We start from the raw sequence: 17,485 nt of genomic DNA, 5'->3' as shown, positions 1-17,485 counted from the left end.
CCCACATAATCCACATAATCACATAAATTATATCAATCTCATAAGCCATGCATATAAACATATAAGGATGCCCTGGAAACCCTCCAGGGTCTTACTTCGGATGCCATAGGAACCCCCACATGGTCTTAGCCCAATGCCAGGGGAACCCCCACATGGTCTTAAATAAGGATGCCATGGAAACTCTCCATGGTCTTACACCCGGTGCCATGGGAACCCTTACATGGTCTTAGCTAAGGATGCCCTGGAAACCCTCCAAGGACTTAAACCTGGTGCAATGGGAACACCTACATGGTCTTAGCCTGGAATGCCATGGGAACCCCCACATGGTCTTATTTCCAAGTGCTTCGGGAACCACCGGAGGTCTTCCATACAAATATTACAAATACAACTAGCATACAATATACCACATATTCAACTAGCATACCACATAGAAAATAATGGGACGGCCTTGTTGCCTTCAACCCATTGGTATGGTGAGGAGACTCACCTCACACTGTTGAAGTTCCGTGAATAAATTGTTGGCTGCTGGCTGACCGATCCCCGAACTGTCATCCATCAAGACCAAACCCAATTAACCATTTGAGTTTGAATAGATAACCATAAATCTATACTTGGGGTAAATGGACCATTTTACCACTAACCTAGCTTGGTTGAAAACCGAGGCCCAAATTTACACTCTGAAGGCCACAAAGCCAAATAATCAACCAAGGCCCAACATATGCCCCAACTTTGCAAATTGGGCCCAAATCTCTATATGGTATTACCTTAAGCCCCAACCATTTATTCTAGTCCAAACACTTAGCATTCCGATGGTCCAATATATCATAATCATCAAGGACCAATTATGGCCCACTCATGGTCTAATTTTCCAAATTGGGCCCAAGCCTTTCCAATGGGACTTATCCTAAAGCCAATAATTTCCTTAGTCCATAAACATGTTCCTAATTGGCCCACGAAGGCCCACAACAACCTAGTCCAAGAAATGGCCCAACTCGAGGCCCACAAACACGATATCTAATCTAACTGAGTACACAGGGTGTACTCAGTTGTACACTAAGCGTACAGGCTGTTTGGATTTTACGTTGCATGTACAGACTTGTACGCCCAATGTACTACTTCATTAAGCCAAATCCTCATTAAGCTCTTAACGATTGGTCCAACAAGTCCAAACCACAGATCCGAGTCCCATCTAACATCTAAACCCATAAGGTCACTGACTTGGTGACTTTACATGCCCCAAAAGGCTAAATAGCATTCTACTTTCATGGAAATGGCTCAAACTCCAGCATAGATGGTCTTAAACTCTAAAGGTGCCAACTTTATGGACCTTGAAGCTTGGAAACACTAAGAGGGGCTACTCAAAGCTCCTGGAATGAAATCAAGACCACTAGATCTCATACTTGGGACCAAAATGAACAAACATATTTGGATAATACTCCCGCATCTCGGCCTCCGACTCCCAAGTCCATTCGAATCCCTTCCGATGTTGCCACTGTACCTATATCAGAGGTATCTCCTTGTTGCGCGGAACCTTTATCTTCCTTTCCAAGACAGCCACCGGCTGCTCAACATAATTCAGGTATTTGTCGACCTGCATTTCATTCAATGACACTACCGCATCCTCGTCTAATATGCACTTCCGCAATTGCAAAACGTGGAAAGTGCTATAAATCTGACGGAGCTCCTTCGGAAGGTCGAGTCTATACGCTAGCTTGCCAAACCTGGAAATAATTCGAAACAATCCAATATATCGGGGACCCAACTTTCCCCTCTTCCTAAAGCGGATCACACCCTTCTAGGGTAAGACCTTCAACAACACCATGTCGCTGACCTAAAACTCCAACTCGGATCAACGCCTATCAACATAACTTTTATGTCGACTTTGAGCAATATGTAATCACTGTCTGATCTGTTGAATATTCTCGGTAGTCTGTAGAACCACTTCGGTTCGTCCCATAACCCGGTGACCAACCTTGCCCCAACAGACTGGGGTACGATATCTCCACCCATACAACAACTCAAAAGGTGGAGCACCAACGTTGTAATGATAGTTGTTGTTGTAGGAGAACTATGGAAGGGATAGGTAGAAGTCCCAACTCCCACCAAAGCCAATGACGCAGGCCCTCAACATATCCTCGAGGGTCTAGATAATCCGCTCGCTTTGGTCGTCTGTTTGCGGTGCTAAAATGCAGTCTTGTGCCTAGTTCCTCATGGAGCTTCTGCTAGAAACGGGAGGTCAATCGAACATCACAGTTTGAGATAATAGAGACCGAAACCCCATAAAACCACAAAATCCTCTACTCCCTCCGGGAGGGTCAAGACTGGAGCCTCGCAAAGTCACTTTCGGAGGGTCTCAAATGTTTTATGTTGCTCAAGGCCCCACCAAAAATTTACCCCCTTCCTCGCCAGACGACTGAGGGGTACTGTAATTTTGGAGAAATCCTGAATAAATCTCCGGTAGTACCCTGCCAAACCCAAAAAACTCCTGATATCCGAGGGAGATTTCAGGACTTGCCACTGCATCACCGCCTCGATTTTGGCTGGGTCGACAAAAAATCCCATCCTGGTTAACCAGATTTCCAAGGAATTGAACCTATCGCAACCAAAACTCGCATTTCGAGAACTTGGCATAAATCCGTTCTCACCTCAAAACTCCTAAAAGCTCGCGGAGATGGTCCTCATGCTGCTCTCTAGTCTTGGAATACACCAAGATATCATCGATGAACATAATAACTGAGTGATTGAGCATCAGCCATCATACTCTATTCATCAGGTCTATGAATACTACCAGCACATTAGTGAGCCCAAACGGAATCACCATGAACTCGTAATGTCCGTAAGGAGTCCTGAATATGGTGTTCTCCACGTCCTCCTTCCTCACCCTGACCTAATGGTACCCGGACCTCATATATATCTTGGAAAACCAAGATGCTCCATGTAATTGATCGAACAAGTCATCTATCTGTGGAAGGGGTGTAACGACCCAAAATTCAAGACCAAAATTTCTTTTAATAAAACATTACTTTAAGCAAAGTCGTCATTCCAAAACATAATTAGAGTATAAGTTTTCAAAACACATGTTCATTATCAGAGTAAACAATCCCAGGTTGTCTATTTAATGGTGTGTGACATGCGATCACCCCGAGCTCTTCCCTCCGCTACCAGAAGTACCTGAAACCAAAACTGAAAACCGTAAGCACGAAGCTTAGTGAGTTCCCCTTCCTACCACATCCCATGCATAATCACATACTGCACATACTGGGCCACGCCCGCTATCTTGGGCCTCATCCCCTGCTTTGGGCCTCGCCCGCTACAACGACCCCGCCACTCCAAGCCCCGCCTAGCTTCGAGCCCCGCTCGGTTACAGATCTGTTTCACTTAGGCCTCGCATGTCACAGGGACTCGCCTGCCAACAAATAATAACACATAAACATATCACAACACATAAACTAAACACATACAACTGGTTTTGTCCTAAAGCCTCGCCTATCCTGGGCCTCGCCCTTGTCCTGCTACTGACGAGTCATGGGAACCCCATCCACGCCCTTACTGATAGTGAGATACGGGCCCAGCCCACTCTTACTATTTCCTTAACTTGGGCCTCGCCCCTGTTCTGCTACTAATGAGATGTGGAACCCTATCCACACTCTGCTATTGGTGAGATACGGGACCTCGCCCACACTCACCTCCCTACCAGGCACATACATGTATCACGCAGACAACAAGTATAAATTGTCATATAAACAAATCCTTGGGCACCCGCCCGCTATTAATGGACCTCGTCCTGAATATCATACTAGCATATTGTGCCTAGGGCTAACCCCCGGGCCTTCTACTCATCACTACATGGGCCGACATTGTGGCCTTAGACCCATTCACACAAAGGGAAACTCACCTGCACTGGCTGAACTTGCTGATGATCTCACTAGCTGCTGCCCGGAAACTCACTGAACTCCTGCTCCCCTTGCTCCCCGAACTACCAATATCAATCCAACGCTGAGTCTAACTGACCCCCGAGAGACAACCAAGTCAACTCAGGTCAAAGTCAAAGTCAAAGTCCTGGTCAAAGTCAACCTTCTAGGTCAACCCTACTCGCCGAGTCACCCTACTGACTCGCTGAGTTCATATGTTCAGAGTCCTTCCATTCGCTTCTCGACTCGCCGAGTCAGTCCATGACTCGCCGAGTCTATCGATTTCTGAGTCCTGACCTGTCCAACTCAACGAGTCTCCACTCGACTCACTGATTCGAGTCTCAACTTGAAGGGTTTGGGGTTTCGCAACCTGACTCGCTGAGTCCAAGAACAGACTCACCGAGTACAAGGCAATCTTCCTCTGCCTCGACGAGCTGTTCATCCCACTCGTTGAGTTGCTCCTGCTCTTCATGCTACTCGCTGAGTCCACTCAAAGGACGCGCCGAGTCCATTCAGATCTCCTTACATGCAGAGGACTTATGAGTCATGCATGGACTCCAAACTGTAGATCTACCCTTCCCAAGCCTATTCCTCACGTAAATTTGCAAACTTTACGTGTAGAGAAGGAGATCTAGGCAAAATACACCATAAACAAGGGTTTAAGGAAAAGAGGCTCCATAATCCACTCAAGGGTTGATACTTTATGCTTCTCAAGACCATAATATTCTTAGATCTGAAGTAACAACTTCAGATCTGGCTTCTAACTCAAAAGAGGTAACTAATCATGGCTACAAAACCCCCAAAACTCACAACCTTACTAGACTAAAGGAGAGAACGACTTAATACCTTCAGTAACTCAGAAAGCATCCCCAAATCTTTAGATCTAAGGCCAATCCTTGAAGCTTCAATGATTCCCCTTCTTCTTCTTCCTTCAAATCACCCCAAAATGGCTTGGAAGCTTGAATGAGCAACAATGGGGCTTAGGGTTCGATGTTCTGGGTGAAAGGGGCAGTAAAGGAACCCTAGGGGAGAGAATGAGACGTTTAAATAGGCTCCAAGTCCCGAATTTAGGGTTTTCCTCGCATAGACCAGACTCGCCGAGTCCCCTTGGCCGACTCGCCAAGTCGGTCACTTACTCCTCGACCCGGATCCCGCTCGGACTCGCCGAGTTTCTCCTTGGACTCGCTGAGTCACCCTTTAAAATTAGGGTTTTATTTCCTTTCTTGTCCTTCCAGACTTTGGGTGTTACAAGGGGATAATGGTTCTTCATCATCAACTTGTTCAGCTCCCGGTAGTCAATGCACATCTGGTGTGAACAATCCTTCTTTTTTTATAAAAAGGATTGGTGCTCCCCACGGAGAACTGCTCGGATGGATGACTGCTTGCCTAGCAGCTCCTGCAGCTGAGATGACAGCTCCTGCATCTCAGGCGTTGCCAATCGGTACAATGACTTGGCGATAGGGGCCCCACCTGGCACAAGGTCAATCCTGAACTCGACCTGCCTCTCAAGAGGCACTCGAGGTAGCTCTTCTAGAAATACATAGGTAAACTCTCTGACAATTGGAACATCTGAAACCGAGACCTGATCTCTAACCCGTGTATCCACCACATACGCCAAATAACCCGCATACCCATGCTGAATATATTGTCGAGCCTTGATAGCTGAGCAAAACCCTGAACCCAACCTGGTGCCCTCACCATAGATAACCAGTTCTCCCCCACTTGGGGTTCGAACTACCACACGCTGACCCTCACAGTCGATCATGGCACCGAAATGACTCAGACTGTCCATACCCACTATAACACAAACATCCCCCATAGGAATCAGAATCAATTCAATCAGAAAAGATACCCCGAATATCTCTAGAACACATCCCCGATAAATTTATGAAGTAGAAGCCACATATTCGTTGACGATGGAAACTCGTAACGGACACTCCAGCTCTCCTAAAGTCAAACCAAACTCCATACTAAAAGATTGAGAGACAAAAGACCGACTCGCTCCCGAGTCAAACAATACTAGAGTCGGAAAAGAGTTCACTAAGAACGTAACTATCATAGGTGCAAACACATGAACATACAATAAACATAATCATTGATATAAAGGATAGAAACATACCAGCCACCACATATGTTGTTGTCCTAGCCTCCTTGGCAGTGAGCTGGAAAGCGTGTCCCCGAGCCTTTGGGGGCTCTGCCCTACCCAAACTCCTGTCAGTGATCCTCAAAGTAGTTGGGGCGGGAGCCTATGTCGGCTTGGCAGTGAGCAACGGATATTTAACCTTATGTGGCCAACCTGATCACAATGGTAACAGATCCTCATACTCAGAATTATGGCGGGCTGGCGGCAGTCCCTCATATAATGCCGCTCCTTGCCTTATTTGTGACACCCCCTACTAGAGCGACATGCTCCATAATGAACCTTCTCGAACTTCCTACAAGTGCGGTTGCGCTGACCTCCAGACCTAGAATCCGCAGCCTTGAACCACTTTGGCTACGCCTAGCGGCCTCCTTTTACTCCAGTAAAGTATCACAATGCTGGGTAACAATGAACTTTATGATATCAGTCTTGAGCATGCTCAATAAAGAGTCATCTGAACCTGCTCAGAAGCAAACTCTAGGAAAAACATCGCCCTCTTGGTAAACATCCGAGTGATCTCCGTCACCGACTGCGTAACCTGTATCAAATCTAAAAACTCCTGAGCCAACATCTCGCGCTCAACCTGAGGAATGTAGTGAGTGCAGAACAACTCACTAAACTGATCCCAGGATACCACAACCCTCTGCTTATAAGAGTACGATCCTGTAACAAGTCTCCACTAATCCTTCGCTCCAGACCTCAGCAGGTTCAGAGCGTACCTGACCCTCTGGTCAGCGGGGCATGGACACGTGAAAAAGCATCCCTCCACTTCAGATAGTCACCTCATGGCTATGATCAAGTCTTGTACTCCGTCGAAGTTCGGGGGATTCGTGTTATCGAAGTCCCGCTTTGAAAACCCCGACATGTCCCTGTACCTACAGCCGCCACAGTTGCAGAGGTTGCAGCAGCTGCCGTCTCAGCAATGGCTGCATAACGATCATCAAAGAACTCCATCATAACAGTCTTGATAGACCTGAACATCTCCAGAATCTGACCCCAGACAATAGAAACCACATCCTCACGGTTAATCTCCCCTGACACGGTCCTATGACAAGGCTGGCCCACCCTAACTGCCAGCTCCCGATCCTAACCTGGATCCGGTCTCAAATCGTCTCGTACCACCAGAAAATACACTAGGAAGGTATTATATAATCTATATAAATAACGGGGAAACCAACTCCGAACAAAACCCTAGGGCTTGTGACTTCCCTGCTACGCGTACGGGTACTGTGCTTTCAGTAGTATGGTTCCATACTACCTTCCACACTTACCCGTATTTTTATCAGGGAACATCACAATGCCCTAACAATACTCATAATCTTAGAAAAACACTAAATCCTCACTCCTAGAGGAAGGCTAAATAACTCATACCAGCCAACTAACCCCACACAATCCATGAAACTTCCACCAACCCTGCAGCACTTGTGTATGCTAGCCATAAATTACACTGGACCATGTAGACATTCAAATATCTGATTCTACCCCTAAGCCCTTCATCAAACAAGAACAGGAAATAAGGCCAAAAAAACATTCTCAGGCTATAAGATCTTAGTTATATACAATCGTGATGAATACACTAAGCAACTACAGTAATGATGTCAATTTCATATAAGTAAAACCTAGGCTATCAAGCATCATATAATTAGGTAATTCTATCATGCAGTTCCTGAAGATCCCTAGCCTATCATTAGCATGTTGTTCTAACATATCACAATATCAAATAACAGTATGGTATTTTGGGGTCTACTAACTGGCTCCGATTGATCGTATACATCGCATCCTCTTTTAGCACTTTGAAAACCATTTGAAAACCTTTTGAAAATTATTTTGAAAATATTTTCCTTAGTTTGAGATTGGATTCACACGAGTGTTCCTCCAATTCACTCAAACCAAGGCTCTAATACCAACTTATAACATTCATAAAATTCATGAAAAAATTAAAATTTTTAAACATTCCAAAACCATCCATTGTTTACAAATTGTTTTCAAAATAGTTTAACATCATATAAATCCCACAAATCATAACATAAAGTATGAGGAGATGCACGATTAAGCCTTTGCCTTCCCGCGATCATCTGGAGTACCTGAAACATAATAAAAATGTGTAAGCCTAAAGCTTAGTGAGTCTTCCCCAAAATACCACCACACAATCATAACAAATAACATTATGCATAATAAACCTTCAGCATAACCGGACTACCTCGTAGGGCATTTAAGCTATCTGGACCACTCCCGAGCCTTCGGCATGATTGGACCGCCTCACAGAGCCTACAGCCTATCCGGACCGCTCGTCGGGCCTTCGGTCTGACTGGACCGCCTCACAGTCCTTCAACCTATCTAGACCGCCCTGGGCATGTTGGCCTACAACACAAAGCAGGACCGCCTTAAGCCAACCACACACACACACATACATGTCGACATATATATATAGCAATTAGGCACATAACCAGTCTACAAACACACAGATAGATCTTACAGATCACTAAGCATGATATCATCCTATCTATCAAGATACAGATCTAACAGATCATAGCAACATAGAAACATTATACTAGGATAAACCTCCAACAAGGTCCAACATTGGTGCCTTCGACCCTTAAGCATAGCGAGGAAAAACTCACCTCACAATGTTGAACTAAATTGAAAACCTCCGGCTACTGACCCACCGAAAATCCCAAACTGTCACAATAAACTAAAACTAATCAACAGTTGGAATATCAATCTTGACTAAGGGCCTAAACATAGGGTAATAGTCCATTTGATCCTTTCCCTACATTGGGCCAAGGCCCAACTCCAAATCCTTAATCCAAAGGTCCAAATATACAAGGCCCATAATTGGCCTAATTTTCCAAATTGGGCCCAACTCTTTAATTGGGCCTCATCCTAAGGTCCATCTCCATAATTGGCCCAAGACATTTCCATTCATAAAAGTCCAACAAGGGCCCAAGCCAAACTGGCCCAAAGGTGGCCTAAATTCGAAGCCCAACTCGCGAAAACCCATCAGAGGGTGTACGCTGGGCGTACCCCAAAGTTATGCAGGGCGTACACGAGCCTTGAATTGACTGGAAAATAGGGATGTTGACTGCGTACACGAGCTGTATTCAAACTCCAATAAGTGCTTAATGGCGTAAACACTTAAGCCCAAATTCCAGATCTATTGACCAATTGTGTCTCAGAACCATAAACTCTCAAACTTTGAGACTTTGGACATCCGAAAATAGGGATGTTGAATGCGTACACGAGCTGTACTCAAACTCCAATAAGTGCTTAATGGCGTAAACACTTAAGCCCAAATTCCAGATCTATTGACCAATTGTGTCTCAGAACCATAAACTCTCAAACTTTGAGACTTTGGACATCCAAAAAGTCCTTAATACATGGTCTTAATCCATTAAGACCTTTCTACCAATTGCATGGGACATTTCTAGCCATTGGAACATCATTTTTATCACTTAGAACCCTTCCTAGGGTCTGAAAGGACAACTCAAACATCCGAAACGAATCATGCATTATAATGAGACTTTATGGGACAAAAGTAGGGGTGAGCGCGGTGTGGTTATTGGCTAAAACCTCACCACTAACCGCAAATGAGGTTAATCCATTTTCAAAGCAGCTTGGTACGGTTATTTTTGCGGTATGGTTAGGCGGTTATTTTTGCGGTGCTGTTTTTTTTTTGTTTTTTTGTTTTTATTGTTTTTTTTGTTTTTGTGTTTCGGTTATTAACTGCATGGATTTGATGCAGTTATTTTGTGTGGTTTTTAACCGCATTTTAGAGTTCAAACAGTTTTAACAATTCAAACATAATATTTATAATAATAATAAAAAATCATAAGGTATAAAACAATTAACTTAAATCGCAAACAATTAATATATTCAAAACATCAAATCACTTGTAATTAACAATAAAAATCTTCAAATTGTCAAATTTCAATATTTTCCAAAGTTAAACATAACAAAAAATCAAGATTTTTGTCTTCTAGAATTTTATCGTTCTTTCATCAATGAAACTTGTCTTATTTTTAATATTTAATATATTAATAATTAATAAAAAATTGTATATAATATATGCGGTGCGGTGCGGTGCGTTTTTTTTTTTTTTTTTTTTTTTAACGAATAACCGCACCGCACCGCAAATTTATGGTTTTTGAAAAATAGAAAACATCACCATTGGTTTCTATTGCGTTTGCGGTTTATCGGTTGCGATTTATGTGATTTTTGCGGTTAATTTTAGCTGCGATGCGATTTTTGCTCACCCCTAAACAAAAGAATGTAAATAGGCTACCAAGGAGAGATCTAGAAGAAATAGGCACAAAGGTATCAACTTTGTACTTTTTGGAGCTCCCAAAACAGATGATAACAAAGATATACAAGCCAATCTTCCCTCATTTACTCATTGATGCACAAGTTTCTCATTGAAGGCACACAAAACACACTTATATGCTCAAAATGCTTACTATGAGGCTAGGGTTCTCTCAAGACGGTTAAGGGAGATTTGGAGGTTGAAAGAGTGAGCCACAATGTCCTATAATGATGCTTAAATACCCCACAAACCCCAAAAAATTAGGGTTTTATCCGAACATACGTACGCCCGACATACATGAGTGTACGCCCATCGTACTAGGGCGTGCCCTAATACGCAGTGTGTTCCCAAATGTAAGCCCAACGTACTACTTAACTTACTAAAAATTAAACATCTAAACAAATCTAATTAAATTTGGTTAACAGCAAAAGAGAATTACATAACATAGTCCTACGTACATTCATGACCATCTGTCTCAGATACTGTTCATCAAAACCCTCAAATTAATGACTAAAAAAAGAAGAAAACTTTCTTTAAAAAGATAGTAGAGACTGCCTAGCCGGCGCTTGATTGGAGATCAAGATTTACAAGTTTTGAATCATGTTAATCGATCCAAACAACTTCAAATTGAGTAGGAAATCGGCAAAAAATGGAAGGTGTTCGATTGTGATTGAAGCTGATATAAAAAAGGGTTGAATTAATTGTGAATTGAATTATATTTTCTACCAAATCATAATGATTTAGGGTAAAATTTCAACTCTCGATAACCCCTATGAAAGATATGCAGGGAACGAAGGGATTATTGAAAGAAAATTCGAAGGGTTTCTTGTGGAGGTGGAATCCGCACATTATCATTCAATTTCGGAATTAACAGATCAGTGGTGGTGGTGGTAGTAGTGAAATTCCGACGAGATACGGTAAACACAAAAGTATTCTCCATTAAAATATGTTTCCGTGACTCCCACGGTTTGGATTTGAATGATATTACTTATTGCCTTTTGAACAATGACTACATTTACTTTCCCTTGACTCCTTTTATATAAATTTTAATTATAAAAAAATATGGGTCGTCAATTTGATTATATGAACGACCCTAGATGGGTAATTTAACGAAAGAGATAGAGAAAGCGATGGAAAGAGATTGATGAGATATCTACACATTTAACCAATGAGTTATATATATTTCTAATAGTGAATTAAGAAATTATATGATATCAAATTATTTAATGCTTATGATTGTTTGACTATTTTCAATATTATGGAAAAGAAAACGGATCATACTTTCCATTTATTTTTGTTCTGTCATTGATGGTGTAACTTATTCTGAAAACCACTTATGTTTCATAATAAAACTATAACCCATGACATCTCATTTAAGAATGTTATTCCTTACTGTTAAACCAAATTTTTTTTACTGATTTACTAATCGTCTCAATAATTTTAAAATCAACATTTGTTAAATAGTAGCATGTTTAACGCTACTATTAATTAGATGTAGTGGAATGTATGATAACTTGAATTTTAAAATTAATATTTGTGAAATAGTACTATAATAGCATGTTTAACCCTACTATTAGCCAATAATTATTTAGATGTAGGAGAATGTATGGTAACTTGTATTACTTATGGGTCCACTTATCAGAACATAGATTAAATACATCAAGGACGAGCACAATGATTTTAAACTCGATGAAAACTTAAATAAATAAATAAATAAAAACTTTTGCTTTATAAACAATCCAATTGGAAGATAAATTTAAGAAAAATATGTTGATTTCCAAAAAAAATATATTATTTTTGTCAAATATACAAATATAGACAATGAAGACGAAAACGATTTAAAAATACACAAGAAGAATAAAAATACAAGGACAAACTTTATCAATGATATTTTTCAAGTTTGTGACAGTTTTAATATTTAAAGCCTGAGATCAGTTAAACTAGGCCCAATTGTGTTAATCCGCCTTCGGGTCCATTTAAAGCCTGAGTCTAGGTCCATGTGACTGAAGATTGGGTCATCTTCTTTAGAACGGCCATTTGGCGTGTATTGTTAACAAACTGGTGGGTCACCTAGGCCTTATAAACTTATATATCACAAACTGGTAGGTCATCTTTAGGGATGGCAAAAAAACCCGAACCCGACGGGAAACCCGAAACCCGATCATTTCGGGTCGAGTAACGTGTTTTTTATCGGGTTCGGGGCAGGGAGTGGGTTATTCTCGCCCCGACCCGCCCCGTCCCGATTATATATATATATATAATATGTTCAAAAATTTTTGCTGTTAATTGTACACGTTCAAATATAAAATACTTATCGTGGACAATTTCTTTAGTTATTAACAATCTGGTGTTAATGATCATTTTTATGTGTTTTGACGTATTAAACAAAACTTAAATCAAATAATTTTTTATATAACGTCCAGTTTATTTTATTAAAGTGATGCATCATGTTTTTAATTTAAAAAAGTTGCTAGAACATGTATATTTTATAAGACATTGAGGTACCCTAAAAGAGAATAAAGATTTCGTTATCAGTTGTTGTAAACCCGATAAGATACCCGAAACCCGACGGGGAAACCCGAAACCCAATGGGGCGCCCCGATAAGATACCCGAAAGTTATCAGGGCGAGTTTGGGAATCCATGCCCCGCCCCGAACCCGCCCCATTGCCATTCCTAGTCATCTTAATTGCAGCTGTATTTTTATCTTTTTTTTATTTATTTTTATTTTTTTATTATTTTTAAATTTTGATATTAAAGTTTCACCAAACTTTTTCTTTTTATAATTTTGCCATTTTATTTTATTTGTTCATATTTTTTCCACTAAACTTTCACTTTTATCTTCTTTAAAACACTTTTTCTTTATTCTTTTCTAACTTTACCATTTTATTTTTACTTTTTTATAATTTTACCATTAAAGTTTCAATAAACTTTTCTTCTTTATAGTTTTGGTACTTTATTTTTACTAATTTTGCCACTAAAGTTTCAACAAACTTTTCATCTTTATAATTTTGATACTTTATTTTTATTTATTTATATTTTTGCCACTTAACTTTCACCCGTGCAACGCACGGGCCTTTTCCTAGTTCGTATGAAAACTATCGAATATATATATATATATATATATATATATATATATGGAAGAGTTATATGGAAAATAAATGATTATGACAACACATATTTGAACCAATGAAAACATGACAACACATCACTTCCACAATACATTACTTGTGAAGAAATAAATGGACACGTATCATTTGATTATTGGTTCCTGTAGATGTTGCCATAGTTATTTGTTTTCCATAGAACTCGTTCCTATATATATATATATATATATATATATATATATATATATATATATATATATATATATATATATATATATATATATATATATATATAAAGGTTGTAAAATCGCTTGACGTTACCTAGTCGGTGGACTGGGATTAAGGGATTAATCGGCTAGGCGGAAATTAATCGAGGACTATTAATTGTTAATTTGTTGAATTTTAAAAAATTAAATATGACTAATATCATATAAAAGTTCATAAATATCACTAATATCATAACAAAATAGGTTAATATGATTAATAAAAGACTAATCATACCTTAAATAGTTTCTATTGAGATATAATTTCTTCAAAGTGTTAAATTTTCATGAAGTTCTATTGCTTCACTCATTGTGTATGAAGGGATTAATCACTAGGCGTCCTCTAATCGGTCGAGTAGCGCCTAGGGATTAATCATAGTCGAGATTTTTACAACACTGATATATATATATATATATATATATATATATATATATATATATATATATATATATATATATATAGAGAGAGAGAGAGAGAGAGAGAGAGAGAGAGATGAGTGATCAATTGAGAACTTATAGTTTCCCGAGAACCAAACAAAGATCGTTATATCAAAATAAAAGAGGGTCAAAATGATCTGTAACATTTTTCTAAATAGTTAAGGAAAATAAGACACGGGTTAAAGAAATTGAAATGAATCAAGAATATTTTAGGAAATATCTTAATTCCATGAATACTCCTCTTATTTACGTCTCTCTCTCTCTCCCCTCTTTCACGTCATCTTCTTCACCATCTTCCGTCTCCGTCCCTCCTCTCTTGATCGACCACCTCTTCTTCTGCAACTAGTACAAATTTGCAGTCATTCATATCCAAATCATCGATGAATAATCCATGATCCAAGAGATCGATTCCGATCGTGTTCATCTTTGATTGCAGAAGTGTTCATCGAAAACCGAAATCGTTCGATGGTGGATCAACTAGGTACTCGTGACAAGCTGACAAATCTTTTCTCTAATGCTCCATCTTCACCTTCATCGTCTACAATGGTACAAAATTGTCAGGCCATCTGTCTCTATTCCAGATTTACATTTAGAATTTGAAAATGTATCTTAAGAAATTGTTATACTTCATTTGCAATCGGTTTTGCTACTGAATGCTAACTAGGTTTGACATCTAAAACATCAAAATTCAGCTCTTTCGTTGGGACAGATGTTGCAGTTTACATGTTTTGTGCTTTTCTAGGGTAAAAAGTGAAGTATATTTTCATAAACACTTCCATGTTTATTGGGAAATTGAATGGTTGGAAGATTTGAAATTTATGTTAGAAAGTAAAAACTAGTTTTGTTGATTGTGTAGATGTGGTAGGATCAGCAATAGGAGTGACGATATTTTCAGCCATGCTAGCTTCATAGACCCTCACCTTCACCATCAGAGGTGAATGTCTTTTTGGGCATACATGGGATGAACTGGTAATGTATAATGTTGCTGATAGATATGGTTTGACAGGTTGGATTTAGTGATTGGAATTAGAATTGTAAAGTCTGGAATGGAATTGGAAAACACTAGACTCATAACTCATTTTGTTTGAAACTCCAAGAGATAATCTGAATTATGTATTATTCATCTTCAAGTAGTCTCAGAAGTCACTTAAATACATATAGATTGAATTTTTTTATTCATGCCATCCACTAGGTACTCATGACAAGCTAACAAATCTTTTCTCTAATTCTCCATCTTCACCTCCATCATCTTCCACTGATTCTCCTCAACCTCATATGATACCTTGTTTCTTATTTATATCATATCCTCACACTAAATAAATGTGTGTATTGTTTGCTTTCCGATTTTGGTACTAGAAAGTTGTAATCGTATCGAATTTTTTTTTATTTAATTGATTTTATAGCGTAGGAGATGGATGATCTTCATCTTCGTTTTTAAAGTTCTATGAATCTGGTGTTAGGTTTATAAAGTAGATAGACGTGATTTAGAAATCGGTAAGTTTATTCAGATGTTGTTAGCTAATGATGTTATTCATAAAGTGAATGTAATTAAGAGCAAATGTTCGATTTGAGACCTTGAATTTCACTTTATATAGACAAGAAGAACAAATTGTCATTTTGAGGTTTTGTGTTTCACAAGATTAAGGGGAGATCTGTGATGAAGTGTACTTTGATACACCTTTAGATTTCAAGGATAATTTAGATTAATGAACTTTTCTTAACATCTGCTTATCATGTATATGAGTCACGTGTACAAGTCAATCAGGAAATTGTAGAGTAATGTTGCCTCAACTCAGTGAGTTTTTTGCATATGATTTTCATTTGTTCATGCTTTACAAAAACATTGTACTGATTATTCAACTATTTAAATCAAGGGATAATCACAAAAATGAACCAAATACAAAAACAAAATATATTCTTGATCTTATTTTTTCAACTTTTTATTATTTAAAAAAAAAAGAAATAACCTTATCTTGAATGTGATGTTTTCCAATGTTTCAGGTGACTTGTTGAAGTTATTAAACGTGTCACTAGATGAAGTTACATATGGCCAATTGAAGTCTCCTATAGGAAAGCATCGTTTAAAGGTTATTTAAATTTTTTTTTTTGCCTTTATCTGTTTTTTTTAAATAGCCATAATAACAAATTTATATCAATAAGTAATAAACATCTAGTTGCAAATTGTGGAGTTCATTGCAGTTTTATTGAAAATTGGAAACAAAGTTACAAAAAAGGAATTAGTCATCTCTAGAACCATCAAAAGAGTTCTTGATATTTTCTTCGCGTAAGCCACAATTATGTCACTAAAATGTCAATATTAACCATTTTCTAAATATAATTAATTAAACTCTATATGTGGTGCATATTTTAATTGTTAAATTTTCCTCTTTAGTTACAAATAAAGTTGTGCATGGTTTTGGATATGGAAATTCTATCTTATTGAAGACTCAAGACAACATCAAAGATTTAGCATTCGATCTTATTGAAGACTCAAGACAACATCAAAGATTTAGCATGCATGCTATTAACAACTTCAACTCATTTGTTCCTACTACAAAGTACAATCAAAACAAGTGGTTCACCTTATATGTCTTGTCACACTCCCGAACCAGACGGTGGAAACGTCCGAGGGCTCACATGACTTAAATTGAATATCATCACAATGAATATACATGAATCATAACATAAACATCACCATGCATCAATATATTACAACTGGAATTGTTCACATCAAGTACATTGTTTTAATGTTACAAATCCATACATAAATTGTTTGATAGTTTTCATAAGCAAAACACCCTAACATACTTGGTACTTATTCTTCGCCTTATCTGTTATCTGAGAATACAAGTTATTTTGAAAAACGGTCAACATATGGAATGTTGGTGAGTTCATAAGTATGTTGTGATAAAACAATTTTTTGTAGTTTGTAAAACCCAGAAAATCCGATATTTTTTTGAAAAGGCCATTGTTTATAAAAAGGTGTGAAGATCCGTACAATATGCATGATGATTTCAAAAAGACATGTATAATTGAAGCACTTAGTATTAAACGTACATGTGAAAATGTTGAACTTCCCCGGAAAACCCGATGTTTTCCAAATACATAAAATACAGTGATTTCTCAAATTGTTATACCGCCACAATGAATGATTTTGATTACTCGGGTGGTTTTGGATTAATTAAGGTTTGTGAGTCGTTATAATCATGCATTAATAATGACTAGTGATAACTACAGTTTACGAACGATCCTTAGAGGCATCGTCCGTTATCACTCACTTAATCCAACCACCTTGATTACTTTCGATTATCAACCTGAATCTGTTTAC

At 38.8% G+C, this 17,485-nt stretch overlaps 1 long non-coding RNA gene across 1 annotated transcript; it reads left to right on the top strand.

Moving 5' to 3' along the window:
- Nucleotides 1-14,383: 14,383 nt before the first annotated feature.
- On the top strand, nucleotides 14,384-16,936 carry LOC145032028 (uncharacterized). Its single transcript, XR_013677063.1, has 3 exons — nucleotides 14,384-14,703; nucleotides 16,159-16,244; nucleotides 16,550-16,936. It is a non-coding gene; the product is annotated as an uncharacterized LOC145032028 (long non-coding RNA).
- The last annotated feature ends 549 nt before the right edge of the window (nucleotides 16,937-17,485 follow it).

The sequence above is a fragment of the Lactuca saligna genome, chromosome 2, assembly GCF_052625555.1.
Source record: "Lactuca saligna cultivar CGN05327 chromosome 2, ASM5262555v1, whole genome shotgun sequence".
NCBI classification, from domain to species: domain Eukaryota; kingdom Viridiplantae; phylum Streptophyta; class Magnoliopsida; order Asterales; family Asteraceae; genus Lactuca; species Lactuca saligna.
The sequence above is the reverse complement of the archived record's forward strand: the minus strand, read 5'-3'. Positions and strand labels throughout refer to the sequence as shown.